Source organism: Argiope bruennichi, chromosome X2 (genome assembly GCF_947563725.1).
Source record: "Argiope bruennichi chromosome X2, qqArgBrue1.1, whole genome shotgun sequence".
Classification (NCBI taxonomy): Eukaryota; Metazoa; Arthropoda; class Arachnida; order Araneae; family Araneidae; genus Argiope; species Argiope bruennichi.
Window position 1 is genome coordinate 78280679 of NC_079163.1, and position 21980 is coordinate 78302658.

Consider the following 21980-nt stretch of genomic DNA (forward strand, 5'->3'; position numbering starts at 1 on the left):
AAGAGCCCCACTAGAAATCTTAAGACTCGAGCAGGATTCCAATCTTTATATAATCATTAACAAAAAATAAAATATCATTAAATATTGACATTTTTTAATACTTTAATTACAAATAAAAACAAAATAAATTTAATTTATTTTGAAAATTATCATTACTATCAGAAAGTTATGAATAATCAATCCAAAAGAAAAACAAGGAAAATAAATAACAGCAGAATCTAACTTAAAATGACAGAACAATTAATGCCATTTTTAAAGTGCACATATGCATGAAATTATAATTTATTCTCATTTAAAATAAGCTTGCTTTAAAAACTGGGAAATAACAGTATTAAAATTTTGAATGTATTCAGAAAACAGCTGAAGTTTTAACAATTAATCGATTATTGTTGAAATATTAATCATTAAGATTGGTTAAAGAATGAAATTCAGCCTACATTTGGGCTGTTAAAATTATATTCTAGATATTATATATATCAAAAATCTACTTTTTCAAAAATTTTCATTATGATAAAGTGTCAAACCTGATTTTTGAATATACTGACACTGCTTGCAATTTTCTGCCTCGTTCGTCGTTGTAGAGCAGTTGAAACTAAATAGGACTAGCAAATTTAATTTTTTTAACATCTCATTTTGAAGCAACTTGAAAAATAATAAAAATTTACGGTCAGACGATTATTTTAGGTGCATTTCGTAAATCCCACTCTCATCAGATGACGAGGATATAACTGAGCCAGAATTCCTTTTTGAAACTTCCAAGCCGCACTATCAGGAGGACGCAGACTTACGAAATCAGATTTAACGTACAAATATCTACATACACGATTGATATTTGGTGAAATCTAATTTCTAACTTATAACTCTCCGATCCCAAAGCCCAAACATTACAAATTACCCTAAAAGATTTACGAAAATGGTTACTAAATGTATCACTTCAACTATCATCATAATCATATGATATTTAACTTCCAGTTGTGTGCTATATTGTGATGTCAACATGCCTATAGCTTAACATTCTACGGAGGAAAGGGACCTGTGGTACATTTCATGCGCATCATTTGAGCATTTATCTTAAAATTCGATCCGTACAGAAAATCGCTAACCTCGTAAATATGCAAATTATAAATAAATTTCTCGATGAATACCCAAGACGAAATAAGTTGGAGTAAATTAATTCAGTTTTATTTGTACTTCTTAAATGTTATAAAGAAAAAATTACTTCAAGGAGATCAACTTTATTTTGATTAAATATCGAATAAATGGAACTATATAAGGATTGTTGAAAAGATGTTATACAAGCCCTCGTAAATCAGTCTATAGCATAACAATTTGCATTTTTAATTAGGTTAGATGTGTTAAATAAGAAACAGTCACTTATTTTTTTGCATCTCTGTCAAATTTACACATCTTTTCGAGCTTTTATGTACCTTAGAAGAATTGAAGTGAAACATGTAATGATCTGAACCAATAGTTAATATGCAATTTCTGATCAAAACAAACAGATCATTATAGAATTTTCTACTTCACTAGTATATAAGGTTTTTGCAAAACTATAGTACATTTGTAGGAATACTATGTGTAATTAATAGTGTTGTAAGTTAGAGTACTTTATTGGAATAAACCTGCATTGTTTCCTTATTGTATGATCTTCTGAGAGTAAGACCAAAATGTCTCTGTTATTATGAAATTCTAATAGTAAGTCCGAAATATGTCTTTGTTATTAGGAACTTGTGTGTTGATTTTTTATTACTGAAAGATATCAAAAGGTTATATTAAATCAGTAACCTCATTTTATTCCTATATTAAAATAATAATTATTATTTTGTATTGAAAATGGGAAACACGAAAAAAGATTCGTCAGAAAGTTATACCTTAGTTTTTTTAAGATAAAAGAAAATCGGATAATCTCGTAAAACTCATAATGAAGCAAGATTAGAACCAAGGTTAACAGAAATAAGACTCTTAAAAAGTTTCAGCCTTTGTGAATTCTTAAGTAAAAATAATCAACTTATCTTGCCTTGAGGGTATTTATGTTTATTATATATAATATACAATAGATTATTCGCCCAATTTCATTTCTGTCTGTCTGACTAGAAATACTCTGTCTTGGGAGAAAAAAAATATATATTTGTATTCATATTCATATTTGTAAACCATTTTTCTTCTAAATGAAATAAAATCCGAGACGATAAGTTAAACTTTACAGGCCTTAGTTTTTTATTGGTTGTTGGAATAAAAAAAGAATGCCGAAGTCCGATCCCAAAATAAATTTAAACAGAATATTTTATACTATGTATGGCAGTAATTAGGGATAAAATCTCTAGGATAAGAACACTTGACTGAGTAGTTTTATGCATGCTCATGAAAACATTGATAACTTCTTTTTATCAGTGGTAGAAATTTATTCTCTTCTTAAAATATTTATCTTTTGTGGGAAGATTTTAGGCTAAGAATTTTGACAGACTTCAGTTTTTCTTCGTAAACAGAAAATACATTCCACTGTGATTCTCCTTTAAAGCAAAAATAAATAAAGTTGTCCAGGGGTAGTTAACACATTTTTGGAACTATTTTTACATAATTCAAACCAGATTTTTACTGAAATTCTTTGTGCTTTAAATGTTGTCTTTAATTACCCTCATTCTTACCTTCATTCTGTTTCGTCATTTTCACGAATGTGTAATGTGTTTTCCAAAAATAACACAGATAATTTTCCAACTCCTCTTCCATAACTTTCCATAATCTATTACTAGAAAGATTACTGCTCTTTTCAATTGTCGAACCATGTTAAAAAGTCAATTTTTTTATAGTTTTGTTGATTTAGCAAGAATGTAAAGAAACATTTTTGCGATATATTTGAAAAAAAAATCTGTAAATAACTATAGTAGCTTAAAAATGAGTTAAAATAACTATTAGTAATTTTTTGAGTTTGTGACTACATTTGCATTCTCAAATATAAATGGCGGTATTTAATTACAGACGCAAATATTGTGTTGCAGAAATAAATATTTCTGAAAAAAAATTTGTTTTAAACTATATAATATAGCTAACATTTCCATAAAAGGATATAAGTTATTTATGGATAGAAAATAGAGAGGGGGAGTATTATATAACCTAGATTCACAACAAAAATAAACATTCGGAAGTATGACATGAAAAACTCGGTTTCCACATTTTTCTGAAACATATTACTTATTTTGATGCAAGTGAGCTAATTTGGGAAGTCCCTCAGACATGACACCTCATTTATTATAAATTTCAATCCTTTTTTTATTGGCTTTTATTTAATTTGACTATTTTATGTTTGTATAGAGGGTTTTTGAAATCAAAATTTCATTCTTTTCCTGATGTATTGGATTCTTGAAATTTAGCATGCTATCGTGTTCTTGATGACAGAGCATATTTTAATATTTTCAAAATTTAATTATCAGTTAATGGATAAATTTTGATTCTGAGAGACGCTACCTAACAATAAATTTAAGAAAAAAGCATTCCAAGATTCTATATTTATAACGATGCATTATAAATAAAAGAATAAAAAAGTAGAAATGTTTTTAAGTAACAATTTTTATACTTTTTAATACATTTATAAAAATGCTTTACTAAAAAATATTTTTATTAAATTTATTCAATGTTGTTACTTTTTAGTATAGATAGTGATGACTTATTATTTACTCAGAAAACAATTATTACATTTTTAATTTGTCCTTTTATGACCTTCGACATTTTAAAAAGTAACCTGGTAATAGAATACATATCATTTAGAAATCTGCATAAAAACTATTCGAAATTTCAATGGATGGAACATAAATTTTTAATTTATGTGATCAAAAATTTAATTCAATTAAAAAATAAAAAAACTTTCTGAAAAAATTGAAATCAAACTTACATTTAGGAAAATTTTAATCTGAATTCTTTCAAAGCGTTCCGCGAACTGACTATTCTAACAAAGCCAAGAAACAAATGCGTCATTAAAATTATCCATTTCCGTTCTTTACTGTCACATGTTAACATTTCTCTTACTCTTCTTATCAATAAGGAGTTGATTAGAAAATTATTTTTACGCCCTTATCAACATACTAGAATAAAACGAACACTACTTTCTTCAAGTTCATTAAAGAAAAATTTTAATTTTTGATGATAGGTCGCATCAGAATTGTCCTGTTCTAGAAATATTTAAATATTTCATGCCCTAATTTTTAAAAAATTATAAATAAAAACGCAATTAAAATGATTAACCTAATTAAAGTAGAGGAATGAAATATTTCATGTAATGTAACACAGATTCTGAACGAATATTAATGACCCATTTTCTACTAATGCGCTTAATGAAGCATTCATGTGTAAAGAAATGCAAGAAATATCATGCAGTGATGTATGAAAATTTAGGGTAGAAAAATGAGATAAAAATTTTGAAGGTCTGGCTTATAATATTTACATAGCATAACAGAGATAAAGGAAACTCATTTATCTTTGGAAATATTAGATATAATAACAAAATAAGAACTCTGCCATGAAATAAATATGACTCTCCACACACAAAAAAATTACTTGTCTAATGACATCTATCTTAGCTTAAAAGATAACAATTTGAAGACTTGGAGCGGGATTGGGGGGGGGGGGGTCACTGTCTACAATAGGCAAACTACGAGAAAATTGCCATTCACATAGCACTTTGAGCCAGGACACCTAATTCATATTCTAGTCTCTACTTTTTTGTGTTTGAGGTATCTCTAAAGGCAATCAAAGAGTCTCAAGCAGGGAGTAATAATGTGGAAGAAGCGTAGTTTTCAAAACCTAACTTATTAATAAACAATAATTAGTCACTGTCACCGGGCAGAAAAAAAATCCTACAGTTATAAAAAAAAATACAAATTCGAACATGATATTTTAGACCAAGATACATGATATTTTAGAAATGTGACGTAATTCTAAGGTTTAGTACTTGTTTTAGTTTAGTTTAACAGACAAGTTTTTATTTCATAGACATCTCATATTCCATTTTTTTTGTGTGTCTGAGGTATCTGTAGAGTCAATCAGTGCAATTTAAGAAGTGCGTGGCAGTATAAAAGAAGTTTAGTTTTCTTTACATAATTTATTAATAGACAGTAACTAGTCACCACCACCGAACAGAAAAAAAAATTCCACGGCAATCAAGGAACTAATTTATATCCCACGAAGGCATACGATATTTTAGAATCATGACGTGTTTCTGTGACTTTATACTTATTTCATAGTTTTTTTTAGGTTACTTTTATAGGATTAATTTTATTTTATATAGATCACAATTTTTTATTGTTTAGATTAAAATATCTAAGCATAAAATTTATTATTAATATCTAAATCTGCTAATACTTAAATTAGAGTAAATGGCCAATTAGTGTGAAAAAGTAATAACTTGAATCAATCCAATATAGAGGAAAGGGCTGATTTGTATTAAGTAAAATCTGAAATAATATATTATTTCTAGTCTTTAATACATAGATTCTTGCTTTTATCATATTATATTTACATATTACTTTTATGAGTCATGCTTTCAAACGGAATATCATGTTCTGAATTTACAGAATACTCAAAATAGCTCTAAGCTTACCCACCGGAAATTTAAAAGCAGTACTTTATTGTGTTCATTAAATTTACTAAATTTTTATGTCATTTTTCATTTGTAAGGAACTTGTAAAATAGATATGATTTTAACAAAAGAATGATTAATGCGTTTTATTTCAACTTAACTATCTACTGCTGTCATAATAAAAGAGATACACTGATAGTATTAACATTTCAAAAATTCATTTCGTTGGTAATGCGGCTATCTTTTCCCTCAATTATTTTTAGAAAATTTAGGGGAACATGAACCAAAAAATTTCTAATAATGGATCTTATTATTCTCTAGAGTTGTTTCTAAATATGATTAGAAATCTCCAACAATATTTAACAGTAATCTTAAGTTTCTGCATAAACTGTATCTTAAAGTTTGATGCATATTCAGACAAATTTGAAAAAATAATACTCCTTCATTTTACAATTTTTATTTCTTAATTAGTTAGAAAATTTTTTAACAATATTTTATGATTATTTATTATATTTTATGTCTTTCACTTTTCTATTTCGCATCGACGTTACTTTTTTCATTTTAAAACAATTATACGGAACTTCGAATAATAATAATAACTCGGCGTTCAGAATGAATTTCACCAGGAATAATGCTATGCATAATATAATTTAAATAATGTTGGAAAAGTAATACATGCGAAAATTAGTTATAAATAGGTTTTTTATTGAAATAATATTTCTTTGAGCGTCATCAATCATTAACATTCAAATGTTTTCATCAAAAATACTTTTTCATGTTACTTTGAATCTTAAAATATTTTATTTAGACTTCTTTCTTCAGTTACTTTACACATAATATATATATATATATATATATATATATATATATATATATATATATATATATATATATATATATATATATATATATATATATATATATATATATATATATATATATACAAACACTCACATGAACACACATATATATACATATTTTTAGTTTATTAGAGAAATTCGACGAGAAAATATTTTTATGTATGCTATAGCAAATCTAGTTAATATCATACAATATAACTTAACAAAACAATAATATCTTAATCCATTATTCTTATGATAAACATTAAACTATAAGAAGGATAAAATTATCTTTCACATATTTGAGTTTTATCAAGAAGTTGCAAAAGCGTCTTCGTGATAATATGTCTGGCTTAATTAATTCATTAATTAATTCACTCAAGTATATTTAAAATTAGCTCATTTCATGCGAAAGCAACAAAATTGCACCACTTATTATTAAATTCGTTTTATATTCTCGTATTTTAAAAGTTTATTTTTTTAATAATATATACAGTAGCTCAAAAAATTGAGGATACACCTTACTTTTACTTCATAAATCCGACTTTCAATATAAATAACACATTACCGGGAAGTGCAAACATGTTTTTATTTTTACACATAACAAATGGTTTAATTTAGAGTAAAAATAAAGAAAAATAGATGGAAAACTTCTAAGTTGAAAAGTTTCAGAATCATTTTAAATAAACATATGCAGTATTTTGCCTCAAAAAATTGAGAATACACCAATGAAATTTTTGCAATATTATGCATAGAAACAAAGTGTCATTATTAAGTTGCATGTCTTTTGGCTCTTATAATGGCCTCTAAACGTCGTGGTACCGATTCGATCAATTTTTGTTGGCATCTGAAGATATTTTACCCCTTTCGTCATGCACTTGTTTTAAATGGATTTTGTTTCTAATTTTGTGTTTTGGGACCACTGCTTCGAGTGTGGTCCACAGATATTCAATGGTATTGATGTCTGGGTACTGTGGTGGTATGTGTAACTGCTGTTTACAATGGAAAATACACCATATTTTGACGTTACGTGCATTCTGTTTGGGATCGTTGTCCTGCTGGAAAAAGGAATTTCCATCTAAACCCAAATTTTTAACACTTTTCTTTAGATTGCTGCGACCATATTGTTCATCCAACTTGTTTCAGAAATTTTTCAAATCATAGGCAAAAGTGTAAGTGCGGAAACTGTGATAAATGCCATTAGATAAGCTGGATTTAAAAGTCGCATTGTTAGAGAGAAACCGTTCATCAGCTTGCAAATTCAGAAAAAGCATTTGAAGTTTGCAAAAACTCATCAATTGCAGACCAATAACCTTTGAAAGAAAGCTATATGTAGTAATGAAAGAAAACTCTACATTTTTTCAGTGACAGCTATCGCACTGTATGGAGAAAGCCTAATACTGCTTTGGATCCAAAAAATTTACGTCCTACAGTAAACATGGTGGTGACTTCGTCATGATTTGAGGTTGCATGGCTTCATCCGGGGTAGAAAGTGCTAAACATTTGGGTTTAGATGAAAATTTCATTTTCCAGTAGGACAACTACCCCAAACAGAATGCACATAACGTCAAAATATGGCGTCTTTTTCATTGTAAACAGCAGTTACACACACCACCACAGTACCCAGACATCAATACCATTGAATATCTGTAGGTCACACTCGAAGCAGTGGTCCAAAAACACAAAATTAGAAACAAAACCCATTTAAAAGGAGTGTTGCATGAAGAATGGGGTAAAATATCTTCAGATACCAACAGAAATTGGTCGAATCGGTACCACGACGTTTAGAGGCCATTATAAAAGCCAAAAGACGTGCAAATTAATAGTGACACTTTGGTTCTATGCATGATATTGCAAAAATTTCATTGGTTTATTCTCAATTTTTGAGGTAAAATTCTGCGTATCTTTATTTAAAATGCTTCTGAAACTTTTCAGTTTAGAAGTTTTTTGTTGATTTTTCTTTATTTTTACTCTAAATTAAACCATTTGTTATGTGTAAAAATAAAAACATGTTTGCACTTACCGGTAATGCGTTATTTATATTCAAAGTCGGATTTATCAAGTAAAAGTAAGGTGTATTCTCAATTTTTTGAGCCACTGTATATATTATAAAAAAATAATATTAATGCATATACATTGTTTATTTTTAACACATAAATACACGGTACTTTGGATAAATCATTCGAGAAGTTTTAGATTCGGATTTTATATAATGCGCATAACATTTGCGCAGCTTTAGTCTGTCAAAAATTCCTTATTTTACCGTTAACCGAAACCGAATTTTCTGCTTTTTTTCCTTGTGAAGCGGAATGGCTAAATTGTTTCACTCTCATTCACGCAGCTGCGACGCATATATCTACTTGACGGAAACATCACATTCTTTTAGAAAAAAGAGTCAAACCAAAGACAAAATCAAATTATAATAAAATCAAATACAGATTAGACTCAAAAATCATTTTGACAAATAAATTTAGCACATAAATACTTATTAATAAGTAAAAATGGATTGATTCTTACCTGACCAATGAACGGAATCGTTCCAAAACACGTCTCAGCCTTTCGGAGAGTTGTTAATAGGGAAGTGCAAACGCTTAGCGGTGCGAGGAAACGGGTGATACAAAATGCGTCGTGTTTGTGAGTGGCGCTGTGGTCGTTTTGATAAGCGAAATGATCTTATTATCCATCTAAATGCTCAAACTGTAAGCAGGCAACATTTTTCTAAAAGCATCTTTCTTCGGCCCAACTTGTTTATGAATGAGTGTTGTTTCCCTCTCGAATACTTGAGGAGCTTTATCGTGAGATCTGAGGAGTCGAAATTGGATACAGATTTGCTGCCAGGGAGGCTAATCACGTCTGGCAATCAGGGTGGGTCCAGTGACAAGAAAAGAAAAAGGCTTATTGAATCGTTAATCGCCTCGAAAAGAGTTAGACGGAGTTTAAGAGGGAGAAAAAGGGCCGTCTTTTTAAATACATTTTTATCTGAATGTACAGGTCCTACCGTATTGCGTAGACAGTACCCTTTTCTTTTAGAGTGTATAAAATAAACTATGTTCAACTGATAAATAAAATCAATTTTAAATTTTTAAATAAATTTTACAATTTATCTGATTGTGATAAATTGTAAATAAATGAAGATAATAGTTTGCCTTCATGTAATGAAAATTATTTCACTTTGCGAATATAAAAGAAAGGGGGGGGGGAATAACACTCCTATAGAGCTGCAAAGTGATTTTAATTGGAATATACGAAGACATGACCATTTTGGGGGTAGAGTATTTACGTAAATTACTACTGTTTTTGAGACTTCACTTATGTTCATTTAAAAATGACCTTGTAATTCTGAATCGTTTTTGAATAACGATCATGACACATGATCTGGTAACCCACTCATAAAACTTCCACACCACACTTAATTGATTTGGTAGGATTCCAATGACCCAAAGTCGAACTATGCGAATGTCTAATTTTCCGAATCAATTTTGGGAGAAAAAAGCAAAATTAAAAAAGGTCAAAAACTAAGAAAATAATAATAGGAGCCTGATCAGTGGCTTTGATACTCTCTTTCAGCATTTAAAACAGGACGTTACATATAGTACTATTCATGCGTAATTTTAATGCATATATATCCAATAAAATTTAACTTAACATAATTTCATTTGTGGTAATTTGTCATCATTTATTGTTTTTTTGTAAAATATAGTATTCACAATTTTCTGTAGTTAATGTTTTTTAAACTTTATTTCATGAATTAGTTTTACTATATATAATTTCTTTTTTTTTAAATTTAAATTCTGAGTTTATGCACTCATTCAAATTTCCGCAATACGAAAAAAGTAACTATTGCATTCGGGTAAGAGGGGTTCTACTTCATAGTTCGAAATCTATTCTAGAATAATTGGTCAGTGCAAACCCGTTATCGCAGTTTGGCCGAGATTGGCCCTTGCGCCAAAAAAATCCAAACCAACCAACCAACCGTGTAAACCCGATTTCTTCACTAATTTTGACCGATTTCCTATCTAATTGCTGTATAATCGGGTTGCCCTTTCACGAATATGTATGGGATTACTTTTAGATGAGAAATATGAATTTTTAAACAGTTCCAGACTGAAAAATTTGACAAAGATCTATATTTTAATATTTCAGTTTGAATAAGATCACATTAAATAATTTTTACTTGGGCGAACAGCCTCCATTTTTCTTAAATAGATTGAAAATGCTTGCGATTTCCGGTAGCTTGCTTTATTTTCATAGCTTTTGAGGTTTTAAAAAACATTAAATTAATGAGGAAATTAGTCATGATTGGATTACAAAAGTTGAACCCCAATTGAAAATTATTAGGGTGTAATGTCAGACCAAAACAAAAGAAAACTTGATTTGGACCGGTTTCGTAAAACAAAAGTTTTGTTGTATTATAGTTGTTGTGCATTACAAATAAATCATAACTTCCTTTTTTTAAATTAACCCGAAATGGTTGAAGATTTAACTTTTGCATTTAATTTGACTTACTTAAGACAAAGAAACGTGCTATCCACGTTTGTCTCATAGTTTTGAAACATGAACTAGTAAAGAATGGAAAATCGTTTAACTATCAAATGAAAAAAATAAACTAAAGGCGATTTAAAATGCTTGAAACTTATCCTGTATTTAATTGAACTGAAGAACTCCAAGATCTGACTTTTTGTAGAATCATATTTCAATAATTTAAAATTTTATAATCTGAATTATACTGATGAAAATTTATTGAATAACTTACAAGTTCATTGAGTAAAGTAAGCAGTGAAAAATATTATTTAAAATGAAATATATCAGAAAGAAAGCAACAAATTTTTGAATTTAGCAATCTGTAGTAAACCAAAGGTAATCTGTAGTAAAGAAAATGTCGCTCAGGGCAAATACAAAATTAGTGCCCATTTTTTTATCTTTTATAAACTACTCGCCAATTACTTCCCACTCTCTTACCCTGTACTTTAAACTAGACAGTACTAAGATTGAAATTCCAATGAAACTTAAACATTATTGTAAAACCTATAATAACTTATGTGTAAAACCTATAATAACTTATGTGTAAAACCTATAATAACTTATGTGATTTAAATTTTACAAACTAAACTCACATTTGTAGGGCCAACCAACTTTAATGAATAAATTAGTTAACTTTTTAAAAACTTAGTTAACTTTTAGCACTCTTTGAAGCAGAGCTTGGTACAAACAATGTAGAAAAAAAATGGAAAATAAAAATTTAAAAATATAAACAATGCACAAAAAATGTATATTATTATTAGAATTAAATTTTGATTCATGAACAAAATGAGAATTTTCAGCATGCTTTGCAACTAATGAAAGTCTTTACATTTAGCTGTTAAAAAAGGGTAAGCAGAATGATTTTCTAAAAATATCAGAACTAATTAAAATTATTTATTATTTTAGCCAAGCAGGTATTTAATTAATATTAGAGTAGTTATGTATTACTTAGCTAATTAAATACATATTTAATCTACTAACAGAATTAATAACAAATTTATAGTTGTAGATGCTTTTATACTGAAAACTAGCAAAATTAACATCTTATCAACTTACCATTATATTCTTAGGAATGAAAAAAAAAGTCATAACAACGAATTAAATCATTCATTTATGCAAAAAATATTTCGAATTCCAAATACGAGACTAAAATATAAATAATCATTATCTGATAACACGTACAGGAAAATTAATTTAGATTTAAAAGTTGAAAAATGTTTTAAAAATTATATTTTTGGCGAAAAATTATAATTTATTTATTTAACAATTTTTAATCTTTAAAATCACACATGATTCAAACGTTATAACAATAATGTCATTTATTAGGTGTTCAAAAATTGCATATTTTATTTTATTATATTACATAAATGAGTATTAATTGCAGATACCATGCGCTTAAAATAAGAAAGATAGCTATTTTCTTTGAAAATACGTAGTAAAAAATATTTATTGTTTTCAAATTTTTGAAAGTGTTCTAAATAATTCATGCATATAAAATAAATGTATCTACTTAGAATTATTTTACTCTTAAAATACTATATTTAGAGAGAAAGGAATTCTAACATTCGTAAGCTATAAAATCATTTACTACTATTTTATAGCTTAGGAATAAAATAAAATTCTTGAATTAAAAAGTTATCAGAGGTATTTTTATATTTTTAACAGAAGAAAAACAAACTATTAAAAGTCTTGAAATGAAATAGGTTTGAATTAAATTTTAACAATGAAAACAATTGCTACAAACTATACTAAAGATATTTTTTTTAATGTTAAATTGCATAAAAACTATATTACAGCTAAGTTTACATCATCGAAAAGATAATTATTGGAATTTTAAGGTAGCATAAAATTTATTTTTGTAAGATAATATTTTCAGAAAATACCAAGAAAAAACATTGTAAATTTCGTAAAAATTTTAATTAAGATTCTTTTTTTAAAAAAATCGCGTCAATGTGCTCATTCTTATTCTATTTAATACATTTGGTATTTTAAGTCAAACGATTTACACACGATTCTTTTTCAGTATTAATAGAAATAGCTGAGCAATGCACATTAAATACGAATGGCCTTTTCATCTATAAAGACATATGAAAATTTTTTGAATATGAATTTTATAAAATCGTATCGAAAGTTTTTAATGAAATTTTGCTGAACTTGTTCAGAAACTGTTACATAATAACTGTAATACGTTAAAAACGGTCTTAAATAAGAATTTGGAGCCATTGTTTGTGTGAAAACTTTTAGACGTAAGAAAAATGTAAGACAAATATGCATTTCATTGATCTCGCATTCGAAGAAGTTATTATAATAGATACAGTAAGTTTAATCCAGTAAAAGATTCACAAATATAAATGAAGCATTAAGCTGTAAGCATTGATAACTTGATATTGACTTTATTCACACTTTATGAAATAAGTAGAAATATTAGGTATTTCATTCTGTGCTCCTTTTTGTTGTTGTTTCTAATGGCACTTGTCATGGACAAGGTCGCTGACAATTTAAGCCGAGGGTGCGTCTCTTGTTTTTTAGTAGAGCCAACTAGGGCTAAGAATACGTCTTAGCTACTCTCGCATCGCATTCGCTTGAACAGCCCCTTTTTACAGGGGGGGCGCATTCACTCATCTCGCAGATAGAGCAGATGAAGGACAACCATGCCCGAACTGGGGCTCGAACCCAGGGCGCTTAGATCACGGGGAAGACGCGCTACCCCTATGTCAGGTCGTCGGCCCGTGCTTTTTAAAAATAGGAATTATACTATATTCCTAATTTAGCATGACCTTCAGAAGGAGCCAATATCCAATCAGTAAAAATATGAAGAATCAGTATAAACATGGAATATATGTAGTAAATCGATATTATTTCCCTTTTTCTAAAAAGATTTGAGCATGGGCAAATATGCTTGATTTTCCCTACTGGACCCAAACCTTTGAAAAGGACCTCAACTTTCAGAGTTGATATTTTGGTCATCAAATCTCTGTCGAAAAACCTTTTATTTATTTATATATTTTTGATAAACATAATTTACGTTGATATACAGGATTATATTTTATATGCTCTCTCTCATTTGATTGGAAAACGTTTTAATATTTAAGAATTTAAGGAATAATGTGTAAAAAAACATATACATTTGGAAAGATGGAAGTTATTTTTTTACTGATCTCTTTATAATTTTAGAACACAGAATCTTAGAAACGTGTATGACGTCGTTAAACGGCGATGTTGTATTTTGTTGTTTTCTATCTCATTTCAACATATTTAAAATATGTTACGTTTAAAATATTTATACAAACTCGAAATAATTAAATATATATTATAGTTAATATTATTTAACTATTAAATAATTAAATTATTTTCATTGTATTCAAATAAATGCTGGTTTTATGTTATTTACAAGTTTGAATGCGAAATTTAAATTCTGAATCAAATTCATTAATTACTTGACGCTAAAGAGAAAACTTGTAAAAGAAAAGGAAGAAACCTTAAATGTGATTTAAAGCTGAATGAACGATCTAAATGATTTGCTATCTATGTGCAGAGTAGTAATAGATCAAGAATTGTCTTTCTGAAAATGCATATTTCATAAAAGGATTCTTGTGCAGCAACAAAAAGATTTTAATTAGGATAGAATTTATTCAAAATCGAATTCGATCATTAAAATACTTTTTTTATAGATTCTAGCTACAAAAAGGAAAGGGGGGATGAAATTTATTTCATCTTCTCAACAGAGACATTAATTATCTTTGTTTGAGTGTGGATTATGTGAACGTTTCATTTTCTTTCATATTATTTCGAAACTACTTTTGTTTGGCCATAAACTGTCCCATTTATTTTTTTCAGAATTTAGATTTTTATATTAAAACATTAAAAACAAAGTGATTAAGGTTACAGGAAGAAATTTAGTTGAAATGTTTTGAAATCCCATCTGAATCCTGTCAGAAAAATAGAAGTAGGTCACAGAAAATTCCCAGTTTCTAATCGCAGTTTCGTTTTTTAGTTTACACCATAAGAAGTCTTTGAGATAGCATTAATATTCCAGAAATAAAATGCCCAGTAAAAATTGATATTTTAAGTAATTTACTTTCTCAATTTTTTAAAAATATTTATATATATCTATCTATCTACTAAAAATAATCTAATTTTTCATGTTAATTTTAAGAAAGCAATCCATTTCTTCAAAAATGGTAAAATGTATTCTGTAAAAAGATAAAGAGCACTAATTACATTTTCTTCAATATTGGAATAATTTAATTAGTTCCTTGTATTTTCTCTACACTACACACATGTGTAAGGCACTAAATTCTATTTCATTAAGTAATAGAGCTATTCATTTTATAAATAGGCATCAAGTCACATTTTGTTTAATGATAAAGAGCCTTTAAAGCTCTCTCCTGTAAAATTTCATTTTTTGTGGCATGCTGTCCTTTACCTTCCGCATACAGAATATTTCATATTATTTCATTATCATTACGATATGGTAGCTTGATTGACGAAAATTAGGGTTCAAAATCCGTTATATATCCTTCGCATACTTATCTTATAGCATAATATCCATACATACTTGATCTTCAACACGTTTTATGATTTTAATCCAAAATGAGTAATGAGACTAGTATTTAAACTTTAAACTAACTTTTGAATTGCTGTTGCTTTTTTTAATTGAAAAGAATATGTCGGAAATAATTAAACAGATAAGCTTTTCTAAGGAAGAAGTTTTAGAGATAATCCAATGGTGCAATCTAGCAAAAAAAAAAAATGACTTTACTTGAAATAATCTTGAACATAACTAACACTTCCACTTTTTTAAAAATAAGATCTTTTATTACTTTTCTAGAATTAGGCTATTTTATTTTTAATGTTGAAGATCACTAATTGTTGCAAAATTAAAATGAAGTCTGATGTTAAAATCCAATAATTATTGAAGTATTAAATCGTGGCGGATTGAGATGTGCGAGGATTGAACCTGAGACCTTATGGTTCGCAGTCCAGTAACATGACCATGATACAAAAGCAATTGCTCGTGCGGCGCAGTTGTTAACTGGCTTATAAGCTTTCACCACAAAATCATTAGCTCCCTTCACCCTTTGTATACGTAATTTGAGGGATTAGTTATACAATCTCTAAACATCTTTTAGATGTTTTTATCCCCTTGGCCTGTTGTATCACCTCACCGGATATGGATATATTATTATTAATAGGAAAAATATGAATGTTTTAATGCGTTTTTAAGTTTTTACTTCCTCTTCTGAAAAGGATATTTCAAATCCCGTTTACCTGAAATAAATACATCTAAAAATTGGTTCACATGGGTGTTTGGAAAGACAGTGCCGATTCAAGTGTCGTCTTCGTCTTCTGACAGCTTCTAAAACTAACCGTCAATTTAATTAAAAATTTGACACTAATATAACTAAATTAAATTAAATATAAACAATTAAGTAAGCAGCAAATTTAAATTTCAAAATATAGTTTCATAAAAGTATTTAAAAATAATATCTTATTTAGTTTCGAAATTCAAAAAAAAAAAAAAATGTATCAAGGCAAGTTTTATCTTGTTTCGGTAATTACGTTTAAAAAAAACTGTAGTTTTTCAGAAATAATTCGTAAATAAATTCCTCAAATTCCTGTGCCCAGTTGGAAACCGTCACAAATTGCATCGCTTCGGAGATCTTGGCGGAAAACAAAATTTCACAACATATTTGATTGGCCTTCATATCGGTCAAAACATTTCAATCGATTCGCTCTTCGACCATCGCTTACAGTAGCCAACACATAAACTGATTACGCAGTCGGTGAGCAAAGAGTAAACACACATTTAGAACAACGAATTTTATTCTTTAAATGAAAAAGAAATAGTATAGCTTAGATAAGAAGATTGTTTTGTTCTAGAAAAAGTAATTAACGATAAAAGTGTATAGAATACACTTGAGTGGATTGGCGAAGTACATCTGTACTTTTTAAACAAATGCACCTATTGAACTAGAATGGTGTAATATTTCAGGGGATAGAAATATAAGAAATTTCGCATTGATTTGTAATTCAAAACTTATGGCTTCACTATTTAAGTAAGCATGCTACTACTGTATTTAGATTTTTATTTCAAATTTTTCCAGATTTTTTTTTAAATATGGCTAGAAGTTTCGTATCGAGCGAGGTATGAAAAGAGGTAATTACCAGCGAAACTTATAAGAAATATACAGATTAATAAGAGGTAACTACAACACGACATTTAATTGTTTGAACCAAAAAGATTAAAAAGCTATAACTAATAAAGAAATTTTAGTTATAAAATCCATACAGAAGGAAATGATAACGTAAAAACAAAACACGATTGTTAAAACTGTACAAATTGAAAAGAGATAATTAATAAATAAAATTTAACTACAAAACCCTCACAGATCTTGATTTTTTGTTAGATGAAACCTCGTTTACAATCATCCCCAAAGCAACATTGGAACTGGTCAGTTTATACTAAACAACGCCCAGATGATAAGGACGACATCGTAGCTGGCATTTTTGCCCCCAGACTTCCAGGCCGCACTAATGTGGACCTTGACGTGAAGCAAGACCTCATCCATGATGGATTTTCGGTAGATTCATGTTTCGAATCGGCTAGCTTCTGGTAGACAAGTCAAAATTTCTCCAGAAGAGAAAGTGTCTTGCTCTGTTACACGAATTGATGTATATTGAATTCATTTTTACTTCAATGTCTTCAAGCTTGACAGATGCTGAAATTTATTCAATTAATTTGAATTGGATAGAGCAGCCAATTTTAGGTAAAAATTGTACTTCAAATTCAGAATATGCATATTTACATCCAATAAATTTTGTTAAAATCCCTGAGTATAGTATAAAAGAATTTAGAATTGTCAGAAAAAGCAAAAAAAAAAAAAAAAAAAAAAAACATCGTCACAAATTTTAGATATTGAAATCAATAGTTCGAAATGGTATCAGTGAAAAGAAGATCAGCGAATAGAAAAATTAAGAAGCTATATCTCCTATTTCTAATTGCACTTAAAAAAAAGCCCTCAAAATTTTTTAATTTTTTAGTGAGGATATATTTATGATCTCAATTTTATTCCACGGAAATTTCATACACTATTGAACTTAATACATGGAGATTTAATAGGAATTTCATATTTAAGTTGTTCGAATTATTAGACTAAACCCGGCCAAAAGTATTTTGTGTTGCGTTTTTAAATGTCGATCCTCCTGCAAATAAAATTTATTAAAAAGAAAAGATGTTGTTTTCCTCATGTACAGCAAGAAGAATCTTTTTATGTCTTTGTTTGTATTATTTAAAATCAACTGTTCTAAATGAAAACTGCTTTAAAATATACCGATTGATAGTTGATGATCAGAAAACAGATCCCTTCAGAAATTATAATGTTTCTGCAGGAATTTTTTTCATTCCGAGGCAAATTCATGATAAACTACAAATGATTTTTTTTTCCAAAAAAATAGCTATAAATAAATTCAACAAAAGCAAACTCAAAAACACAATTTTGGTAGAGAACACAAAATATTTCTTTAAATTAATTATTTTCTACTTTTTAATTTTGGAAAATATAGGTACGCCTAATTTATAACTAGTCGTTTTTATTGTATAACTCATCATCTCTTTGATACTAGTAATTTATGTCCTACATTCAGCATTCAAGAAATTTATATCAGCAAAGGATTGGAAACATAAATATATAGAACTATACATACTGTACACATAAACTGAGTGCGAATGTTTTGTTATAAGACACCAAATAATATAGTTGACATACAAATTCGCCTTACGCAGAAAGTTATTCAATTGAAATAAATTTAATGAAATTACAGTTTTACAAGTGTATTAAAAGATAGAATTTTTTCGTCATTCTATTTTAAGTGTTTAATTTATAATTTATTATAAATATTATGGAATCTTGTAGTCAATTTTTCTCGATTTCATTATCAAGTGGCACTATTATTATAAAATAAATATGTAATAAAATCAATCTATTAACTGATATAATTTTGAAAATATTAAAATAAAATATTGCCATATAAGGCACACGACTAATAAAAGTTTCAAACTTTTACACATCAACGAATGCATATAAAATCGATTATAAAATTCCCCTTTTACACACATAAAACTGGATAAGTTAAATAAAAGTATAAAAGATATCCAGAAATAAATGAAAATTTTAATGACGTTGTCGAATTTTAGCTGTAAATCATTATACAGTAAGTTTAGATGAAAGGAAAAGACCTTTCTTAATCCACATACTAGATACCACTCTGCAGTTAAATATTTTATCTTCCATCATTTAATTTCCGGCCGTGTGTGATTGCCTACAGCTATCTATAATGCAATCAATTCATGACAAAAATGGATGTGCGTGTCATTTAAAATATATCAGCGAGTTTTCTGAACTACAATGTAACGATGTCTAATTTTTTTTTTCTCATGAAAGATCCAGAATTAAATTGATGGAAAGCACTTTACGTGCTCCACATGAGCTCGAATTGAGCAAAATATTAAGCTTTATCGCGTGCATTAAATGAAATACAATGAGTGCAGCGATAAACTACAATTGAGATTTCATGTTTCCGAATTAATATAATTTATCTAATAATAATAACAAAAAAGAAATTCAATAATGTTGTAATAACCTTGAAATCAGAAATGCTTCATGTGGCTTTGATATTATTGTAGGTTTTTACGATACATTTTCATAATTTTATCTGTTTCAATTGCATTTTAAAATGGTTTCTTGATGATGATATAAATTTTTATTCTTAAAAACAGAAATTTATGATAGGCTGCTTGCGATCTTATTAGGATTCGCTTTTAACTTTTCAATAATACGATTAATAACTTAGTATCCAAATTTGAAATTATAAAAATAAGATACAAAGAATTCACTGCTGACAGAATTTTAGAGTTCGAATCCAAATGCTCAAAATTTTAAAATAATCTGAAATATGAGGTATATTTGATCTGATTTATCAAAAAAAAAATCAATGTAAAAACTCTTCCTTTGTTAAAAAGTATAAATATTATTAAAATACTAAATGATTTTAGCTTTTTTTGTTATAATACAAACATATGTTTAATACTACTTTCTAAATAAGGCCATGTATTGAACTTTCTTTTGTTAATATTCCTGAAATATTGAAAAAAATTACCATTTTTTTATAATTAATTCGGGTCAGAATAAAAAATAAAAAAATGTCGTTTAGCAACTTTCAAAAAGTTGTTGATATATCTAGATTTGAAACACTATTTCTAGTCTAATCAAATCAGTATAGATATATAAAGCATTATTTAGATATACCGACCATTATTATTTAATACTGCTTACTAAATAAGGCTATGTATTGAACTTTCTTTTGTTAATATTTCAAAATCAATTATCAAAAAAATTACTATTTTTTATAATTGATTCGAGTCAGAATAAAAAAAATGTCATTTATCTACATTTCAAAAGGCTGTTGATATATCTAGACTGAAAATACCATTTCTTTGTCTCCCCAATGATGTCTAGAATACGTACATAATTCCTTTCTGGCCTTACCAGTTCAAACAGCATTTATATCTCGTTAACGATATCCAGAATATCCGCTCCGGAAGGACAAGGGAAATTCTTTCGTTACTTAAAAAGTTTCCTGTCCCTCTTTTTTCCCCCTTCCCTCGCTAGAAATGGCACGCAGAATTCATTTCCCTCGATTACATTTGACTCTGATGAAACACGCACTCGTAAAAAGCACTCAGTCTTTCCATATAATTATTTGTATTGTATATCATTGGTAAATGTATCGTTCTGACCCTACCACATACGTCAATATGAACTTTCATCTGATTAATGATTCAGGATGCATTATTAGCGAGAAACGTGAGCTTTAAGCTTTACTGATGACAAAAAAGATAATAAAGATTTTGAATTTCCCACACACTCAACTTCATTAATTCGCATTTTAAAAATTTTACAACCAAACGTCTTGAAAGCGGTATCATTTCATTTCGTATCTTTTCTATAATACAGCAAAAGCCATACTTAAGTGCTTACAATAATATATTTAAATGTAACAATAATTGATTGGTAATCATAAGAAAGGCATTTCTATCTCACCTCATTACAAAACCCGATAGATAGTAAGTTTTGATTTTTTCTGATAGACACTAACAAATTTCATTTTTATTTTAAAAATATAGTTATTAAACTTCCTCAAATCAGTGTTGTGTTATTTTGCTTTTTATTATGACATTACATAGAACAAATTATTATTTCAGTCTTATATGTTACTTTTCTCAAAATTAAGTTTTCAGAATAAGTTATCAATTAGAGAATATGTGTCTATCTCAGTGATAATAATACCTACTAATGGAGAATTGGAGTTTTTTTTAAAAAACAAAATCTTCCTCTTGGATTTTAAAAATAAAATTATGAAATTCAATGAGTCAGCGTCATTTAATTGCGTTTTTCAAATGTATGTCACACTAAAATCAGATTTTAATCGAGTATTTATAGCCATTATTTAAAATAATTTTCCAAAAAGTAATTTTATATAGCAGATGATTTTTAATTTTTCTCATTTTTTATGATATTTTGTTAACCAGAAGATGAATGGCTTTGTAGATGGAAAAATAAATAAACATTTGGAATTTCATAAAACCAGCGTCTTGAAGTGTATTTCTACTTTGATACGATCATCATGACTCTTTGTTAAGGCCCAGACACATGAAAGAGTTTCAACTGACATGGCAGACAACGAGATGTCGGCTTACTTTATACCGGGCATTATGAAAATTGACACTGGTAAGTGGCAACGCAGATTCAGTTTTCAGCAATTATCCCTCACCCCTCTGTTACACCGACAGCTGTTGATTTGTTGTCTTGTGAGACACCAGACGGCGTAATGACGAGGTTGCTTAGAGGATGAAGCAGCTATTTTATTTTTAATAGACTATAAATTAAAAAAGAACAAGAATCTATAGAAAGCAAAAAAGTTTTGAATTCTTAAATTATCTAATCAGGTGATGAAGCGGGATTTTTTTCTAAACTGTATCTAAAGAGATA

At 28.1% G+C, this 21980-nt stretch overlaps 1 protein-coding gene across 2 annotated transcripts in view; it reads right to left on the reverse strand.

The window, feature by feature from the left end:
* Window positions 1-9136, reverse strand: part of LOC129960277 (regulator of G-protein signaling 13-like) — a 38960-nt gene extending 29824 nt beyond the window's left edge. Inside the window, exon 1 of one of the 2 annotated variants that reach the window (XM_056073577.1) lies at window positions 8926-9136. The gene's annotated coding sequence lies outside the window, so the exon portion shown is untranslated. Of the gene's footprint in view, window positions 1-3886; window positions 3907-8925 lie in introns of those variants that run through there. The other variant, XM_056073578.1, reaches the window with a different exon arrangement.
* Window positions 9137-21980: the final 12844 nt, after the last annotated feature.